Source organism: Pteropus vampyrus, unplaced genomic scaffold, assembly GCF_000151845.1.
Source record: "Pteropus vampyrus isolate Shadow unplaced genomic scaffold, Pvam_2.0 Scaffold27, whole genome shotgun sequence".
NCBI classification, from domain to species: domain Eukaryota; kingdom Metazoa; phylum Chordata; class Mammalia; order Chiroptera; family Pteropodidae; genus Pteropus; species Pteropus vampyrus.
In genome coordinates this window covers 804,567-820,380 of record NW_011888808.1, presented here as the reverse complement: position 1 = coordinate 820,380, position 15,814 = coordinate 804,567, and the positions used below count along the sequence as shown (strand labels likewise).

The 15,814-nt window shown below is 36.5% G+C and overlaps 1 long non-coding RNA gene across 2 annotated transcripts; it reads right to left on the bottom strand.

Moving 5' to 3' along the window:
* Positions 1-7,682: 7,682 nt before the first annotated feature.
* Positions 7,683-11,819, bottom strand: LOC111737454. 2 transcript variants are annotated; one of them, XR_002779440.1, is made up of 4 exons: positions 11,549-11,819; positions 9,846-9,953; positions 9,371-9,511; positions 7,683-9,254 (listed from the first exon to the last, which is right to left on the bottom strand). It is a non-coding gene; the product is annotated as an uncharacterized LOC111737454 (long non-coding RNA). The 2 variants fall into 2 exon arrangements; XR_002779441.1 differs by having other exon boundaries at positions 11,686-11,819.
* Between the last annotated feature and the right edge of the window lie 3,995 nt (positions 11,820-15,814).

The window sequence follows — 15,814 nt, the reverse complement described above, 5'->3', positions numbered from 1 at the left end:
TAACTGTTCAGATTGGAGACTATTGTACAATAATACTGTCAATTTTTTAAAAATAGACAATGATTTCTAAAAATTTCAGAGCTTTTTTAAGCTAATTCAGAATTCATTTTCAATGCCTTTGAAAATATTTTTTTCTAAACTACAAAGAATAAAAGATATTTTCTCCCCATTATTGTAAGTAACTACAATTCTTTAAAACCAGGTCTCTGCTAGAGACGGGTGATTAGCCTCTAACCACTATGGAAGCAATAAAGCACTGGGAATGGACCAATTATACAAAAGGAATAACCATGGAAAATAGGCTGATGGAAAATCCTATGTTTTGAAATTTATAATATGTCGCTTCAAAGAAGTTAAGCATTGCATTTGGAAATTTCGCTTTCTTTTTCACCTCTGTTTCTCATAAAATGTTGCTGCTTATTCTTTATTCATTACATATTTTCCATCTTTTATAGGTGCAAGATGCCAAATGGTTTCTAAAAAAGAAAAATGTGAATGGCAAAAAAAGTTCTAAAAGTTCTTCATCCTGTTTTAATCTTTTAAAGCTATTTTTAAAACATGGCAAAGGATGTGAGACTTTATATAACCAACAAATGTGATAGCAATTTAAGAATATAAAACAATTTGCTATTTTTATTGAAATCATAGCTGTTAACTGCATTAAATATTTTATGGATGCTTTATAGGATTTAATGGGGATAGAGAAATGGTACTATTTTTTAAAGATATAGATACTGAAATCACTCAAATAATACATAAGGTAGGTTCTGAGTATCTCTGTAGTCCCTCACTTCTGAAAATAAGTAGAAAACTAAAAATTACCAACTATCTGAGGAAAGCATTTTAGCATAAATGATAGAGACCAAACCTGACAAATTATCCAAGAAAAGCCTTTTAGTGTCAAAGATCAATAACAGAAATACCAAGGGTTGAAGGACAAAGAAGAAACAGAGATGATGCAGGGAAGAGAACCCTTTTGAAAAAAAAAATTATCAATAGCTTCAGAGATATTGAAAATACTGAAACCATTTTTTTTAAGATAAAAAAGCATCCTATGAAAGGGAGCATTCATACATATGATCATACAAGAGATTAAATGAAACTGCAGTAGAAATATATCAGAATTCACAGAATAAAGAAATAACCAATGTGAAAGGCAAATTAGAAAAGAGAAAAGAGAATGATTAATAATATCATGAAATGGCTAAAATGAGTTTTAGAGTTAAGGATGCCTCATCTTTTGTTTTAAAGCTATTTATATTGCTATCGTGCTAATCTGTTTTGCATCATCAAATAGTTCATTTATGGACCACACAGTCAACACTTAGTAATTAATTACTTTTTATCCGTCATTCAAGAAAAATAGCTGAGCTCTAGACCCAACACCAAACAGGAACAACATTTATTCTTAAGATGAGCTATTACCAGAAAGCAGAAGCATTGAGCTAGAGTCGGTCCTGAGAAATTTTCTTCTGAAAATACAGTGAAATCTTAAGAAGGTCTTAGGCTTCTAACAAATCATGGTCTACCATTTAATAAACGAAGTTTCTTTATATGAAGGAACAAGAATATTATAGAAGACATAAAGTTAACAACATTAATAAATGTATGCAAAATTCAGCCATGAATGGTAATTTGTTAAAGCAGAGTAACTTATTAAATTTTTGGAGTTGACTTTTTTGTTGTTATAATTATCTATCTCCAATATTGTAAATAGATGTATTAGATCCCAGTCTACAGATAGAGAAACTGGTTAAGGGGCTATTATAGTAGGGATGAAAAAATAAATAAAAATATTTGATGATTCGTAAGCTGGAATCAATATATGTGGGATCAAGTGGACATGAGAAGTAATGCTGGGAGAAGAAAATAGATTCGTGCCCAGATTTCTAGCTCTTTGACTACATAGCAGGGACTGCCAGTGTCCCAGAGTTCATTCTATGACACTAGAGCCATCTGTTCAGCTGGCTCATGGTTACCTAGAAAACCAGCTACATTAACCATCTTCCTTAGAAACTCGCTGTGGGCATGTGACTGAGTTATGGCAATGAGCTGTAAGCAAAGATGGTATGTGCAACTTAATAGAAGCAACCATAAATGAAACAGGTGTACTCTTCTTTCTGGAGACTGGTATCACAATATGTTGTTGGAAGTTTCACCAGCTATCTGTGACAGAGCTAATCAGGAGAACAACATAGGGGTGGCAGAGAAATAATATGGAAGAAAATTATTTCTAAAAATACATGAAACTGTCATATAAATCCGGAAATGCTGACGTCTGCCTTTTGCATATAATGGAATAAAATTCAGGATGGGTAAACTAACATTAGTTTAGGTTTTCTGTTACAGTCGTCATCTTAACTAATATAGCTATTTCTATTTTATGCTGACATCATTTGGTGCTAAGAAATACCAAAAAAAAAAAAAATGGTATTTCTCAGTGAAAGAAAAGTTCAATTTTGAACACATGGGATTTAAGTTGCTTACGAAACATTGAGATAGAGATAGTTGTTGGAAGAGAGGAGGGCCTAAGACAGAGACTTTTAAAAAGTAAAAAAACAAAAAAGATAAAAAACGTAATAATCTGATACAGACATAGAAGCCAGGAAGAAGACTAAAAAATAGTAACTAGAAAACCATGAAGTTTGGGCAGCACAAAAGCCAAGATGAGAGTTTGTTTCAAGAATCAATTGGCCAACAGTATAGGTATCAAGGAAAGTAAGCACTGAAGACTGTCTCTTGAATTAAGGTATAAAACAATTATTAGCAGCCTGTGTGAAAGCAATTTCCTTAGAAAGAGGTGTTAGAAGGTGGATTACAAGTGGTGGGAGGCAGATTATCACTTCACATTCTTTACCTAGAGACTGAAATGATAGGTCTAAATGGCAAGCGAGCCAGGAGAGACAGGCCTCAGCTTCATCTTCTTCCTTACGTGGCATCATCCTTCCTCCAGGGAAAAACTTGGTTCTGCCATTCTATAGTCATGGCACAAAACTTCTCACTTATTGTTTCTGTAATTTTGCTCAATTTTGTCCATTAGCTTTAGACATGCTAGATTTTTGGCCCATACCTTCCCATCCCTCGGCCATCTTGAGCATTTCTACCATTCTGCTCAGTGGTTATTCCAAATTTCGTTTATTCTCTTGAAGCTTATACCTAATCCTCAAACTCTTAAATCTACAAATAACATAGTCTACTGCTTCCTAAAGCAGCGTTCTTCACTTGGGCACTATTGATATTTTGGGCTATAAAAAATCTTTTCTTTATGGAGGTGGAGGTGGGGCGCTGTGCTATGTATTGTAGGATGTTTAGCAGTGTCCCAGGCTTCTATCCACTAAATGACAGTAGCAGCACCCTGGCTAGTCAAGACAACCAAAAATGTCTCCAAATATTGCCAAATACAATTGAGGAGGCCAAATTGTCCCTGGCTGGCGACCATAGTTCCAGGGTAAAAGAGACAATTTGTCAAAAACTTTTTCATCTTCTTTTCCCCACAGCTACAGAGTCAATACCCCTTCACATTCTTTACCTGGCAATTCATATGGTAGGACTCCAGGCATTTTGAGAATTAATTTTGCAACCTTTCTGTCCTTCATTTTTCTCCTCTCTACTGACTGCTCCCCCAACCTGTGTAGGTTGGTTCACCCTGATAAAATAACTATCAAATTTGAATCTCTTGTAGCAACCAGGAGATTCTAATCTTCTCTTTTAAAAAAATCTGCAAATGTCCCATCTTGTTTTTTACTTCATAACCATCCAAACCTTACACACCAGCCACGTTAAACAACATACAGTTTACATTCCTGCCTTGCTTTTTTCAATCTTTTTTTTTCTTTTGTCTTTCTCTTCCTTCTGCATAGAATACTATTTCCTTCTTATTCATTTATTCATCCCTTATGCATTTTTAAAAACTCAATGCAGGAAGTCTTCCTGGCCCTAAAATCACAGATTAGTTTCCTTGCTAACTAACATATCTCGGAACGCCCTGGCTTTACTTTGGTTACTGTGCCTATGGCAATCTTACTCTTTCTCTGTTTTCACAGCTATGAGCAACTTGAGGCTAGGGTCTATGTCTTCGTTTTCTATTGTGCTTAGCTTTCCTGAATCCAAAATGAGTCTGAACTGTGCATGTTATCACACATAAGGAGTGTTTGTTCTTTTGACTTGGTTTTACTCTACCGTGTTCGGACATGATGGAAGCTGTTAGGAATTTCATTGACACCTTGGTGGCTCGCAAATACATCATCTTCGGCTCTATTTTGGTCAATTTATTTTTTTTTCTGTCCATTTATCTGCTCATCAGGAGTGAGAAAAGTAATGGAAATAACATATTCTGTTCAGAGACTGGTTAATAACCACTTCTATTTGGCGATGCAGTAGCAGCTTTCCTATTGGAATCCAGCTGCTTATTCATTGATTGATGACCCAAAAGGAAATTGTTTCCTTTCCTCCCCTAGAAAGGTTAGCCGCAGTTCTAAACGAGGCTTTTTAAGACCTCTGCCTGAACACTTTACATAGAGTTAATCAAGGATAATGGATAAAACGTGATTTCATATCACTACTGAATATCCTAACAACTTATTTCCATTTTTGTTCACTAGAGGTTATACTAGGAGATATGGAATTATAACAGCAGCAAATGAGCTTGAAACCAGAAGACATCAGGCATATGCTATTATTGTGCTGGCAGTAAAACACTTACACTGTTTAGTTTTTATTTAAATCCAAAGGCCTGGATGATTTAACGAAAGAAGTTTTTTGTTTTTTTTTTTTTAACAAAAACCCTGCAAGTTAGAAAAAAAGCTAGCCTTATATAAGTAACATGATTCATGAATCCTACTATTTCTTCTCACCAGAAAAAATATATATAATTTGTACAGAGATTTTTGTCCTAGAGTTATCAGAACTTTATTAAAATAATTTAATCAGATTCTTAAATCAAATGTATTCTAATTTGTAGGTTTGTCTAGTCAAGAAATTTGTAACTCTGCTTTATTGCTTGATACCTGGAAAAGGAAATGCTGGGTGAAAAACAAGAGAATCTTTATGTGCAGACTAGGAATTTTGCCTTCTCTGCTCCACTTCTTAGAAACTAGAGAAATTTATTTCAAGATCAAATTAGAGCAGCAGTCCCCAACTTTTTTGGCACCAGGGACTTGTCTTCCTGTTAGAAACTAATGCCCAATGATCTGAGGCAGAGCTGAGGCGGTGATGCTAGCACTGGGGAGCGGCCGCAAATACAGATGAAGCTTCACTCCCTTGCCCACCGCTCCCCTCCTTCTGGGTAGCTTAGTTCCTAACAGACCACGAGCTTGGTACCGTCTGTGGCCTGGGGGTTGGGGACCCCGGATTTAGAGAACACTTTACTTAGGTAGAGAGCCATAAGGAGACACTTATTGACGGACGGGAAACTGTCTCCATTCACCAGCTATTTATCTTCTCCCCTCCTCCCTCCATTCCATGGATGCACGACAAAGGGTAGATGAACTTTTAACACTGAGATAAATTTAGCCATTTGCTCCAGAAGGTGTATTAAACCAATATTTTTATTGTCCACAAAATATTACTTGAAATGCTTTAAGACAGTTTGATAGACTGTTTTTATTATGAATTGATTCTTTATTAATTTGCTTGTTTATTTGCATGATATCTCTCCCGATATGATGCACATTACACAAGGGTGAGGATTTGGGGAGGATTTGGGGGACTAGTACTATTTCCTGGAACTATACTCTGAATCTATTTCTCCAAAATATTAACGCTCACATGCACATCAATGTGTAGTCTATAGATAGTATTAGCTCTACTCCAGCCCCAACAATCACAGATACAGATGAATATCATATGTCTGTTTCATGGCTAGATAAGTAAGGCTGAATATAGAAAGGGTCTTCACTCCTTTTGACAGGAGGCCAGGAAGAAAGGACAGGGCATTCTACTTGTGCATACTCCACTACACTTAATGATACTAAGGGGCATTCTAGTTTAGTTGCTTTTACCTTGTTTGGCAAATATTCACTTTTTTTCCATCTCTCCTAGAAAAAAAAAAAATCAGTTATGTTTTTATTTTACTGTCACTTGCAAAATTAAAAATTGTCAGTTTTTATTCAACCTCTTTTCCTTCCGAAAATCACCCTCTGTTTTCCCATGATACTCAAAACATTACACAGAATGACTTCAAATTTCTTCTCATCATACAACTATGGAAATTCCAAGTTAGCCATGAATTCTGAGAGTCTACCTCATCACTGACAACAATTCTCCCACAGAGTCATGAACAATGATTTAAATTCCTTTGTGACTACGGCTGTGCCACCCTGAATGTGCCTCGTTCTGATCTCAGAAGCTAAGCAGGGTTGGGCTTGGTTAATATTTGGATGGGAGGCCACCTAGGAAGACCAGGTGCTGTAGGCATTAAAAAAATAAATAAAAATAAAATAAATTCCTTTGCTTTCATTCTTGTCTATTGCTGTTTATGAAATACAACTTACAAACATTAAATGCACCCTTTTACAATGTACATCTTTGTGCTGTTTAGCATATTCTCAGTTGTGCAAACATCACCGCTATCTAATTTGAGATACTGTATTATCCCCTCGAAAAGAAATTTATTAGCCATTACTAATAACACATCCTTCCCTTCACTAATCTACTTTCTATCTCTACAGATTTACTTGCACTATTTACATAAATGGGATTATATTTAGTCTTTTGTGACCAGCTTCTTTTTTTAATTTTATTTTATATTAGTTTCATATGTACAGCACAATGATTAGACATTTATATAATTTGTAATGTGACCAGTTTCTTGTACTTAACATAATGTTTTTCAGTTATCATCCATGTTGTAGTATACATCATTCCTTTTTATTGTTGAATGATATTCCATGGTTATACCACATTCTGTTCATTCACTGCATCAGTTGGTGGATATTTTAGTTGTTCCCACCTTTTGGTCATTATGAATAATGCCACTGTGATCATTAATGTCCAAGTTTCTGTGTGGACATATGTTTTCATTGCTCTTGAATAGATACCTAGGCGTAGGATTGCTAGGTCATGTGGGTAATTCCATATTTAGTATTTTGGAGAACAGCCAAAATGCTTTTCAAAGTGGCTGCATCGTTTTAAAATTCTATTAGCAGTATATGAGGATTCCAACTTTTCCACATCCTTGCCAACATTTGCTTTTTGTGTCTTGTTAATTTTAGTCATCCAGTAGATGTGAAATGGCATCACACTGCAGTTTTAATTTGTGTTTCCCTTGTGACTAATGATATTGAGCTTCTTTTCATGTGTTTTGGAGCCAGTTGTACATCTTCTGTGAAAAAAGCTGTAATCCTATCTTTTGCATGGTTGTTAACTGGGTTGTTTGTTTTGTTGTTGTTGTTGCTGAGTTGTAACCAAAGACATAATTTACGTGATGATTTTTTAAAAAGGTCTACCTTCAGCTTAGCTGGAAGAGCAAAAATATCAGAATACCTAAATGAACTTCGCATACTACTGGGATGAACATAGTAATGACCAGTGTTTCATTAGAAAATTTTCATCTTGGGTAAAGCAACTTGAAGGAAAATTGTACTATTCTATTTAATAATAAAATATATTTCCAAAAATAAATATGCAAGCATTTTAACTGAAGGGAATAATTCTGCAAAAGTTTAGTGACTCTTTTTGTGGTCATCATTTCTTTAATGATATTGATGAAATAGAAATAAATAGTTCAATCAAGTTGTTTTCAAATAGATTGCAAGAACAGTGGTGACTTAGTAAATGATGATCTCTCATTTACGAGGCAATGGCCATGTGTGAATGGAATTTGAAAGAATACAGTTTAAGAATTTCTGATATGTTAAACCCTCATTTTTTACATAAATGATGATAGATTGCCCTGGAGTTTATTCTGTCTTTTGCTTATACTGCATACTGGTAACACATAGAATTTTCATAAAACAAAGGCCAGAAAACACTTTAAAATAGAACTGTTGGCATGTATGTAACTATTCTAGTAAAAGTTTCTCTTTGCTAAAACATCATTGAAGAAAAGCTACAGGAAAAAAATTACTAAGCAAATTGTCTGTATATTTAACATTGCTGTGAAACTAAAATAAAGTCAATTTTATAATTTTAGGCTGTATCTTAATGTAAATAGTTATGTCTACTTTAAGAATGAGAGCAATGGACCATATTTACAGAGGCAGAAATTAAAGGTCTGAAAATGGCATAATTTCTCAAGGTGACAGCACAAATTATTGACAGAGGAAGAAATGAATTCCAGAGGTTTCTGACTCTAAGCGCCGTACCGCTTCCATCATAAAGTAAAGGTTATCCAAACATCTGTGATAAATGAAGAATGGTATCCCCAGTATGAATTACACAGCAATATAAAGTACTAGCATGCTCATTGAATTTCGGTACTAGATGAAAAATCTGATAATACAAAACAATTATTTTTCCCTAAAAAGTAGGCAGAACCAGGTTTGCAACCCGGGCCTCTAAGGAACTCCAGCAGTCAAAGCTTAATTGTTTCCTACTTTCAAATTAACCCAAAAAACCAGTAGATCTCCAAAATAATGATGATTTTAACCAAGCATACTCCTACATTACAGAAGGCATAATAATGACTCGATAAATAGAAGAACTCAGGAAAATAGCCAATTTTTTTCTAAAATATGGGAGATTAAACACCAGAAAGTTATCTTCTAAAGGGAGCTACATTTTCATATCACCATATAACTGTGTTGATTATCAAACATCATAAATGCTTAACATTTTTATCCTCTAGCCTTTACACTTTATCCTTATATGGTCCTGCGTATTAAAATTTTTTACCAATGTTTTAATTATGTCTAAGTTGTCATGAGAAATTTGGACACAAAATTCACTTAATGTAAGAACATGTCATGAATTCTCAATACCACCCCTCGAAGCAAGCAGAGTCAGTGTCCTGGAAGCTATGTCAAAAGGTGGGCCACCAGTCACTGCCGGTCACAGTTGCCATCAGGGTAATTTGAGAAGCAGCACATGTTACGGTGATTGTCCAAATAGGTAATCAATCTGTTGGGGCTAGGCAGAGAGAAAGCTTCCAAGTAATGATGCCAGTGGCAGAGGAATCTGGGAGACCAGACTGGAGAGAGCGTTCAAAGCAGATGGTGAGAATCATAGCCACCTGGAATAATCCTCTGAGTCAATTAGCCAGGACCAGGAGTGGATGTTTGGATGATTCCATAAGCCACGGAAGGGAAAATGCCTGCCTTCAAAGCACAGTTTGGATTTAAAAATGAGAGAGAGAGAGATTTTTTAAGTTTCTTCTTCTTTTTTATCTTCTCTACCAGCTACTCCCTTTTGATATCACCTCATCCCCACTCACCTAGACTCCACTGATGTTTACTTTCTTTTCTCCCTCCAAAGAAACTCTTCTAACTTGCCGGTGTTTTTTGTTGTTCTTGTTGTTCCAACCGTGGTTAACACACAACACTGACTCTCCTTTTGGATTAGGCCACCAAGTACTCTGCAGAAAAAAGGAAAACCCAAGGATTGTCGTTAATTCAGATTTTAATCTTCTATCTGACCTCTCACTGTAATTAATTGCTTTCTTGTCTTTAATCAATTCTGTCTACTAAGCAACAATGAAAAAATTTGCCACTCTCTGAATTCCCCTGTACTAATACTTACCAGGTCTTTCTCATTTGAAGATCTACTTCTATGACTGCTCTCATTATTTTATCTCCCATGCCTGCATCTTTATATCTGGCCCACACTTCCAGGCTTTCTTCCATTTCTGGGGTGCTTGTGTGTTCCCTCATATGCAAGATCAGCGCCAGCACAGGTGCTCTTGATCTCACCTGGATCTTCTCCTGGAGGACTGGCATCCTTCCTCTCCACGCAAACACTATTCCTTCTCTTTTCAGAGACATTTTTCGGACTTTAAAATGTGATACAGGTATCTTAGACTTAAAGTAAAACAAAACAAAATGAAACAAAACAGAAACAGAAAAAGAACTTGTAAATACTTTTCTTTTGGACCTGAGTTTTCCTTTAGCTACTTCCTTGTCTTTTTCCCTTTTCATTTCAAATCTGCAAAGAAAAGTCTTTGGTTTCTCATTTCTCTATTACTTCCTTTCCAGACTGAAAACAAGGTTCTAGTCTTTAATTCTACTTGTGCTAAGATAGCCAAGGACTTTTCTAATTGTCGAATCACAAGGCCACATTTCATTGCTATGTTTAACACTGCACACCATTCCCTCTGCGCTGATACTCTCTGATCTATCAGACTGCTCGGGTCACTCCTGTGATACTCTCCACATCTCCCTGATCAATTCTTCTCAGGTTTTTTCATGCTCTACTGTTATATTATTCATCCTTTAAACATTACGATTGTCCCCATGATTCTATTCTCAACCCATTTCTCTTATCAGGCCACTGTTTTTCTCGAAGCACTATATTCCATACCAAGGCCCTTACTTAATACTTCTTCCTACATGATGATACGCTGATTACTATGTGTATTAGTCAGGATTATGCAGAGAAAAAGAACAAACATAGATATAGAGAGAGGGGAGAGGGAGGAAGGACACGTCCTGCATTGCGATATAAAAGGAAAAGTGTGAGTATAGACACACTATGACTTGCATGTTTTTGGTGGAAAATTGAGAGAATTCTTATCCAATCACTTTTATTTAGTCATTTAAGATTGAGGCAAGGCTCTCTTCCCAGAATGCCAAGGTTGAAACAGGCATAAATCTTTGAAAAGAGCAGAAAATATTTGAAGTTATTGCTGTGAGTAATGTGAAAGCCAATCGTCTAAAGAAATTAGAATTAAAGCCTAATTTATATTGACATCAGTCTGATTACGTGTGCCTGAGTATGTGTGTTTTCTCTAATTAGGTGGTCTGTTTCATGGATACAGACCCAGAAAAGGTAGGAGGCTGGGTTCATCCATGATGATAGTGAAGATTCATGTGGCACTGGTTTCTAGATGAGAAAAGAGAGTTTAGAGAATTCACGTGAGAGTAATTGAAATTTTGATCATTGTGGGTATTCTTCTTGGGTGAAAGATCTGACCCCCAATGTTATGTAGCTGAGAAGATGACCATGAATATGCTTAGGACCCCAGCTGACTTTCCTTAGTTTGGACACCAGTCAAAACTGCCTTGATCTCCTGATGTTCTGAGTCCTAAGAAATTAGCATTACTCCAATGCCAACATCAACCGCTTCTGGAAAGCCTGGGTGTTTTTTCCGTTCACCACTACCCATCATCTATGCAAATGACCACAGGTCTTACAGAAAGACTAAGAAGACATTTTCCTGGATGTTCTTGATATGTTACAGGGTCTTTCCCTAAGGAAACACAATTGTTTACTTCCTTCAAAATATTCTGCGTCTATGAACATAGAGGGTTTATCTGATATTGGGAGAAGGGCTATATAATCTAGATCACGTTTATTCAAGCCAATCTCTACTTATGAGAGTTGTTTTTCTTGTATTAAAACAATTGGTGAAAGATCAATATGATTTGATCATCGTTATCCCTGTTAGATATCTTACCATCGATTAGCCAACGTGAAAGAGCTCAGCCAACCTTACAAATCTCAGAGATCTAATTGTAATGCCAGTCTCACTTTCCATTACACAAATACATCCACTGAGCCCTTGATGGTGAATGGGCTCCTACTCGTCTCTACCTCACTGTGATTGTTCCATCCTCATCGACCACAGGGTGCCTGTATCAGAGTCCATAGATTCTTCTCAGCCTCAGTCTCCAGGGCTGTTGACCAGAACCACCTCCAGCAAGCCACAAGAAAAGGGACCCAGTCTGTATGAGCTCTGACTAACTCTATGTAAATTTAATCCAGCAGTGCATTACCTCATGCCAGCATCCCACATGTGACTCACTTCCTTCCAAAGCACTTCCCTGTGGAATTTCAGATGTAACACTGTACAGACATTCTTGGGGACTTCCAATGTGAAATGAAAGCACGCAAGGGAGACTGTAGTTGATGAATAAATTCTTCTCTCTTTATCCTTCTGGGTGGACTGACCTGTGATGTCGTTCATAAGACACTTGCACAAGATCCAGTTGTCAGTTTTATTTAATACCAAACAGTGGCCAGTTTGTTGTCGACCCTGATTTTTTTTTCTCCCTTTTTCCCTGCCTTACTCTTGCTTTCCTGGTTATTTACACCCTGGTATCAACATTTGCTATAGGCTCTTCTCTCTAGGATGAGACACATGTGATGGATTTATTTAATCCAGACTTTGAATATTTCTCTCTATATTTTAAAGGTCTTTCTGAATGCTCAGTGTCTTTCGTATAGATCAGAGTTTATATTCAAGTTGCTGCCATTCCATACTTATGAACTCTAAGTGGAATGTCATTAATCACTTACCCTGACCTGCCAAGAGCTTCCTTCCCGTTGTCTTGGAGATGAAATCAAAGCATTTTAGCCTTTGACACAGGATTCTCCTCATCTGGCATCTGTGCATCTCTCTACTTTTAACTTTTGCTACTCCCAACCCTGCACTTTACAAATTATTTTCAGTTTCCCACACACATCAACCACACATCTGCCAATGTAATTTTGTTCATACTGTTCCTTATTCCAGGAACTTCAGCTGTACACTTGTTCTTCTTGTAAACTTTTCATTCATAAAAACTGAGCACAGCTTCACTTTCCTCTAGGAAACATTTTCTAAATTTCCCTCCCCCAGTCCATGTCACCTTAAGGTTTTATGTTACATGAAATTATATTATTATGGTAAAATTATTTGTTTCCTTGATGTCTCTCCAAATAGGTCAACTTCTTTGAGATCAGGAACCAAGTTTTATTTGTATATATATTCCTAGGACTCTGAAAAATGTTGATTATACAGGAGGTGTCAAATAAATATTTGCTAAATTATTGTCAAAATATCCAACTGGGGAGATTCAATGGAAGCCATTAGATAGAAGCACAATTGACCAAGGACAGAATTCAAGGGAAAAAAAAAAACATTTAGGTTTAACTATAAGAAAAAGACACAAGGAATGGTGTAGAAAGCAGGCAAGAGAGATCTTGAAGAAACTAAAGAGGACAAACACCGAAGTCCTTCCTAATCATGGACACTTTCTCTAGCAAACTCTGTCTCCCTCAACGTTTCTCTACGAAACATTCTTTATTATAAACCCTTCATTATAAATACGGACTCCCAAAGTGATTCCACTTTAATTCACCCTCCAGGACCTTTTTGTTTATTGCCCGATGAACTCTCCATTGTGATTACGATCACGTTATTGTCAAATATCTTTGTTTTGTAACACTTTGGACGCTTGAACTTAAAAACTCCGTCGTTTAAGACCATTTACTGTAAAAGTGTTACAAACAACAAATACCTCAAAGATTACAACAAATTATTATTATTATGTTAATATCAGATGTAATAATCATAGTTGTCGTCATGTGTTTAGTACCTACCATGTAGGAAAGATTCAATATAAGATACTTTATTTTTAATTCTCATAAATATATATATTTTTTTACTTTACATCTAAGGATAAAGAAAATATCTCAGAAATTTAAGGAATTTGATCTGAGTTCAGGTCTGTTTGAGGTGAAAACTTGTGCTATTAAGAGAAGAAATGGACATATTATAATGGAATTGATTTTAATAACAATGGATATAGCTTCATGATTGTAGAATTTCAAAAACAAAAAATAAGAGACTTTCATCATCCAGTGCCAAGAGACGAGATTTCTGAAGAACCCACTGAACTGTACTTCTTGTCCTTCACTGCTAGCATCCATTTCCGTTTCATTTGCTTTAAGTCTTGTATTTCATTTCAAATTGCTTCCACTGTTACTAAAAATGAATTCAGAGCAGAAAGAAAAAAAGTACTGACAAGTTATTTCCAGTTCCTTAGATGAGATTTCCAGGGCTTCTCTCATTTTAAAACAGAATCTTTTCTCTTTCTACCCGTAGAAAAGTACATCACTAATGATTAAAGAGATTGTGGCTTTTTTTATATTTTAGATATTTCGGGGAAATTGCCCCTTAAGATCTTATATCCCTCCTACCCCCACTGGCCTCTCAAAATCATCTTAATGGAATCCAACAGATAAAAATATCCAAGAGAAATATCTTTAATTTATGCTTCAGAAAATCAGATTTGTAAATGGAAAATTCGATTTTTGTAAAGAGCCGAGGGTTTCATTACTGCTTCTGAATGAAAACCAAGATTTAATAACATGTCATTGAAAAACGAGAACTCCCTCTGATAAACTGAGATTGCCCCATCCACAGCGGCAGGAAGGGACATCACAGGCCTCCAAAGGGGACTTTGGCATGAGGGAAGGATGATCAGGGCTGATGACTCAAGTCTCAAGCCAAGGCTGGCTCTGGGAAAATGAGCAGCGATGGCTGGATGCCCAGGCTGGACAGGCCAACCTGGCTAAGAAACCATGGCCTGGGAACAATGTCTGAACATGTGAGTCTTAACCAATAAACCTGACCGGCGAAGTCCAAACAAGAGCCTCTCCACCCGCCAGGCAGGCAGGGTCTATGCCAGCCTGCACAGGTCGTCCTCACTCTGGACTGCACGGAGAGACTTGCTACAGCAGCAAGAAGAGCACGAACAGGAAACCTCCTGGTCTCCCTGTGCGCGGACTGAATGCTCAGTTTGTCTTTAAGTGGAACTGGGAAGTCTCTGTGGTACCCTCACAACTCAGGCGGTGAGGGAATTTCTCTAGGAAGATGCCAGACTGCCTCTTAACCTGAAAAATGGCCTCTGCCAGGTTCAATTTTTAAAATCAGATGTTTGTATCTGCACTATGATATGGTAATGTGTGTCCTATCAATCGCATGTATATTTCTGATAATCAAGTACGCTGTATATAGCATTACTATTGGGTTATATGTAAGCAATTTAAAACCATCATGTTCCTGTATTGCTTTAGAATAGATGGAACTTCCCTAAGATTACAATGTCCAGAATGAGCAAAACTGAGGACAAGTACCCTTACAGAACATGGTTTTACAAAACTTATTTTAGTCTGATTGTGTTACCTGTTACAAAACCACAGTTTTCATGTCACTGAGAAGCTCTTTTCTTAAGCTGACCACATGTCAATGATCTTAAAGAAAATATTCTTTCTCTGGGTTAACATCAGTACTTCCATATTACTATAAACTGAATGATTCTGACACATATTACAGATTCTTAATGCAGTTGTCTTTAAGAACATGGGTCCATGCCCTTGTATTTTGGTAACCATAATATTCTTTAGTGATGCCTAACTGTACTGTTCTTTTAGGAATGCATAACAGTGCAACTGTGTAATTCAAATATAAAAATCCTAATTAGGACTTTATGTTTCAATTTAATATACAAACTTTATTGAGGATTGCACTGACCCCTTAATTGTATTTACTATTTATTACCACATTACATATTTGCAAACTATACTTCTCATTCGTGAGCTCGTTCAATCTTCTCATTGCTTAACTTTGAAAAGATGAGTGTTATACCTCCAGTTTAAGGATGACAAAACAGAGAACAATTTCCCCAAAGTCGCATAGATATGAGCTCTTATCTTTATACCTTTGGAGGCCATTGCTGAGCCAGGAAGACTAATCTTTACAATTATCCTAGCTTGACATTTGGCCTTACAAAGAGCTCCAAGCATTCAGAGAGACTGGGACCTTCATCACAAAAACCAGTTCATCATCCAGCACGCCCACCAAAGTCCTCCTGGAATAACTCCTTTGGCAAAGGTCCACCCCAACCCCACTGCTATTAGAAAAAGAAACACAAGCTGGGTCATCATGCGTGATTCC